We start from the raw sequence: 4,927 nt of genomic DNA on the forward strand, positions 1-4,927 counted from the left end.
GACAGCACCGATGCTCTCATGAGTACAGCGCCTGCCGTTTGTCCAGGGGACCATGATTAGGGATGTATTTGATCCCACTGCCATCTGGGATGACCCACTTTTCTGCCATCACGTTTCCAAATTCATCTGCATTACACTTAGTAAATCCCCACTTCTTGGAGATGTGGATATTTTGGAGGCCAGGGAACTTGAACTTGCCCCTGCATAGGGCTTCAATCACATGCTCCTTGTTCTGCAGCTTGGTGCGATGAACATTATGACTTAGGCAATATGGACCCTGGCCACTGTGCCCTGGGGCTTTCCAAAGGCACAGCGCATACCTGTCTGGAGCCTAGACTGGGGACAGCAGGCCAGTCATGAATGCCCTCTAGAAAGAGTTGTCTCCAGGGTCCCTTAGGGCAACCTATACAGGCAACAGATTGTATACATTACTGAGGAGGCTGCTGTTTGCAACCATTGCACGTTGGGCACTCAGGGTATTGTTCTTTATTATCACAACAGAGGAAATCCATTTTGTCATGCTAAAATTGGAGATGGATGTTGGTAGGTGGCTTGAGGAGAAGACTTTGTACAACACTCTTAAGAAAGAATGGGGCCCTTCAGGATTGCCTGGTAGTCCCATGAAACTGTGGGTATTCTCTAGCATTGCTCAACAGCCCAAGTGGCTGGAGAAAATATTTGATTGGATTGATATCAGGTGCAGCAGAAGGTGCGAGAGGACTAGGGGGCTGGCCTGGGTTCAGCTGAAGACCTGAAAGCACAGGTTTACTATTCAAATCTTCAAACCATTTTAGAAAGAACTGGTGTCACACAGTGGATAGAAGCACACTTCACTTCTCAAACTTCAAGTCTTTGGAGATAGTGACACAATTCTGCCTTACATGCATAACTGATGAGCTATATAGTATAACACATTTTATTTTCTTGTGGGCATTTTTAGATTTTCATTGTATTGAATAAACTTGAGCAAATGACCTATTTGGCTTTTAAGTTTGTGAAAGCATAATTTTAAGGAGATTTGAGAAATGTATTCTCAAGGGTGTAAAAGAAGTATTTATAACTTAAGTCACGAGGCGTTCACTTATTCATTCATTCATTTGACAAATATTTACTAAGTGCCAACTAGTTGAAGTCCAGGTGCTCTAAATAGAATTGAAAATGTCCTTCCCTTCAGGATGGTGGAGAAAATATTGATGTAATGGTAATAGAAGAGAAAATGCCCAAACAAAACTGCTCGTCAAGTTCTCCATGAAGTCAGAGGACAGAGCTTTCTTCATGTCGAAGAGGGAAGAGAAAGTGTGATTAAGAGGGAGCTTGAGGAGGAGGGCACACTTGAGCTTAAATTTGAGGATAAGTTAGAATTGCATGTATTATTTTGGAGGGAAGGAAGAAAAACTAATAAAGTAGAGGAGGTTTGGGTTGTGTTGAAGAAAGTGTGGGGCAGTGGGCAGCCCTAGTGATATGAAGTAGTGGAAGATCAGACAGCCCAAGAAGTTCAGGCCAGTATCTGATTTGTCTTCAAATCTAACCCTCTAGCACCAAGTAGAGCTCCTTCTTCTAGGTAATACATATTTATTGAGCAAATGAATGAATGAGGTGTAATTTTGCCTCAGTTTATGGAGCACTTCCAAGGCCATCCTTTAAACTATAAAGTTTATATAAATAGGCAGTGGGTGATAGTGATAGTGATAGTGAAGTTGCTCAGTCGTGTCCGACTCTTTGCTAACCCATGGACTGTAGCCTACCAGGCTCCTCTGTCCATGGGATTTTCCAGGCAATAGTGCTGGAGTGGACTGCCATTTCCTTCTCCAGGGGATCTTCCCAACCCAGGGCTCAAACCCAGGTCTCCTGCATTGTAGACAGACACTTTACCATCTGAGCCACCAGGGAAGTCCTAGGCAGTGGGTCAGTTCAGTTCAGTTCAGTCGCTCAGTCGTGTCCGACTCTTTGCGACCCCATGAATCGCAGCACACCAGGCCTCCCTGTCCATTACCAACTCCCGGAGTTCACTCAGACTCATGTCCATCGAGTCAGTGATGCCATCCAGCCATCTCATCCTCTGTCATCCCCTTCTCCTCCTGCTCCCAATCCCTCCCAGGATCAAAGTCTTTTCCAATGAGTCAACTCTTCGCATGAGGTGGCCAAAGTACTGGAGTTTCAGCTTTAGCATCATTCCCGCCAAAGAAATCCCAGGGCTGATCTCCTTTAGAATGGACTGGTTGGATCTCCTTGCAGCCCAAGGGACTCTCAAGAGTCTTCTCCAACACCACACTTCAAAAGCATCAATTCTTCAGCTCTCAGCCTTCTTCACAGTCCAACTCTCACATCCATACTTGACCACTGGAAAAACCATAGCCTTGACTAGACGGACCTTAGTCAGCAAAGTAATGTCTCTGCTTTTGAATATACTATCTGGGTTGGTCATAACTTTTCTTCCAAGGAGTAAGTGTCTTTTAATTTCATGGCTGCAATCACCATCTGCAGTGATTTTGGAGCCCCAAAAATAAAGTCTGACACTGTTTCCACTGTTTCCCCATCTATTTCCCATGAAGTGATGGGACCGGATGCCATGATCTTTGTTTTCTGAATGTTGAGCTTTTAAGCCAACTTTTTCACTCTCCTCTTTCACTTTCATCAAGAGGCTTTTTAGCTCCTCTTCACTTTCTGCCATAAGGGTGGTGTCATCTGCATATCTGAGGTTATTTGTATTTCTCCCAGCAATCTTGATTCCAGCTTGTGTTTCTTCCAGTCCAGCGTTTCTCATGATGTACTCTGCATAGAAGTTAAATAAGCAGGGTGACAATATACAGCCTTGATGTACTCCTTTTCCTATTTGGAACCAGTCTGTTGTTCCATGTCCAGTTCTAACTGTTGCTTCCTGACCTGCATACAGATTTCTCAAGAGGCAGGTCAGGTGGTCTCGTATTCCCATCTCTTTCAGAATTTTCCAGTTGATTGTGATCCACACAGTCAAAGGTTTTGGCATAGTCAATAAAGCAGAAATAGATGTATTTCTGGAACTCTCTTGCTTTTCCATGATCCAACGGATGTTGGCAATTTGATCTCTGGTTCCTCTGCCTTTTCTAAAACCAGCTTGAACATCAGGAAGTTCACGGTTCACGTATTGCTGAAGCCTGGCTTGGAGAATTTTGAGTGGGTAACCACTGACTATTCGTACTTCATTTATTCAACAAATATTTGTTGAAGGTTTTCAAGTAAGGAAATGGTATGAATTGAACGATGATGCAGGAAGATCAATATTCCTGGTTCATTTCCTGTATTAGCAGCATAGACACATAAAAAAAGTTTGTTCAGAAAGTGTTCTCAGGGCAGAATTAGTTTAAAGAAGACGTTCAAACTGACCAGATCAAAGACCCTATCCAAAGACCCTACTCCTATCCCTTAACAGTGACACTGTGGCCCTGCTAGTTGCTGCATCAACCCTAGCCAACCACTGCAAGAGAAATGGGCCACTTGTGGAAGGAATTGATACAAGCTGGTTTCATGCTTTTCAAATTACTTACTTGTTTGCTACTTGCCCTAGATGTCTAATATTTAGGGGTCTGGAAGATGTTAGAAAAATTATTTTTTATAGCACAAAGTATCTAGAATATCCTGTATTTTTCAGGGGGAAAGGGTTAATAGTGAACCTTCCAAAAGACCATGGCTATTTTGACTTGTAGCCTGAGCAACTTCCTGGACATTTTCCATAGGGGAGTGGGGATGGATGAGTGTCAGTCACTGTTGTCCTTGGAGCAGGGCACTGCAGAACTCTGGCCAGCCACCCCAAGAGATCAGGTACACTTGTTATAACAAGGCAAGGAAACAGAAGTAATTAATGCTCTAGAAATTTTAATGATACTTCACTGTCTCTGCTTGAAGTCATACATGGATCCTACCCTTTAATTTTTTCTTAGAGGGAAAAAAATGGCCTCTTCTTGCTCTAGTAAGAAAAATAAGTTTATAATTAGAAGTTAATGGTATCAATCATCTCTGCCCAAGAAATGTTTTTAAAGAGGATCAAGCTACTTAGTCTCTTTATTGTAGTCACTGAGTATAGTCCATGGAAGTTTGCCATGGCTTACCAGTTACCCCTCTGTCTTAAAGAGTTCCAAACAATTTGTAAAACAAACAAAAAAGTAGCCTGAAAAGGGATGGGTAAGAGCTACTTACTACTTAATACTATCTTGTATATTGATTTTTGTTCTTTGAAATAATTTTGTATTTTCATTTTTGGCTGCACCACACAGCTTGTGGAATCTTAGTTCCCCAACCAGGGATTGAACCTAGGCCCTCAGCAGTGAGAGCACAGCATCCTAATCTCCATACCACCAGGGAATTCCCTTAATATTATCTTGGATTTAAAAAAAAGACATGAAGGAAAATCCTTTTTGAATGCAATGCTGTTTTCTTATGTGCTGAAATTTTTGTCTTGCTAGTTTAACAAAAATCAATTAACTGAGGCCAGCAAAAAGAAGGAAATCATTCCTGACTTTGGCAAGTTCCTAAAACAATGAAATATGGGCAAATAAAGAATGTTTTCAAGATTAGAACCTTGGTGTTCAAAGGAAAAATTATGAAACCTGAATTTATTCAATAAGCAATTAAACACTTTAATTAAACAATTAAGTCAATAAGCAATTTGATTAATGCTTTACAATTTCTAAAGCAGTTTAGCATTAGTTTCCTTGCTTCTCACAATAGCCATAAAGACAGATATTTATTATACCCATTGTGCAGAGGAGAAAATTAAGGGTCAGAGAGGTTTAGTGGTAGTGCTATTACTTGAACCATGGCTGGTCTGACCCCAAACCAATGCTCTTTCCACTGGTGTATGTATTCAGTGTTGTTTTTTTTTTTTTTAATTTTTAAGTACAATTTTTAAAGGTTGTGCTCCTTTTACATTGTTACAAAATACTGGCTATAT

The 4,927-nt window shown here is 41.3% G+C and overlaps 1 pseudogene; it reads right to left on the bottom strand.

Moving 5' to 3' along the window:
• Nucleotides 1–375: 375 nt before the first annotated feature.
• Nucleotides 376–471, bottom strand: LOC120855197 (annotated as a pseudogene).
• Nucleotides 472–4,927: the final 4,456 nt, after the last annotated feature.

The sequence above is a fragment of the Oryx dammah genome, unplaced genomic scaffold (genome assembly GCF_014754425.2).
Source record: "Oryx dammah isolate SB20612 unplaced genomic scaffold, SCBI_Odam_1.1 HiC_scaffold_27, whole genome shotgun sequence".
Taxonomy (NCBI): domain Eukaryota; kingdom Metazoa; phylum Chordata; class Mammalia; order Artiodactyla; family Bovidae; genus Oryx; species Oryx dammah.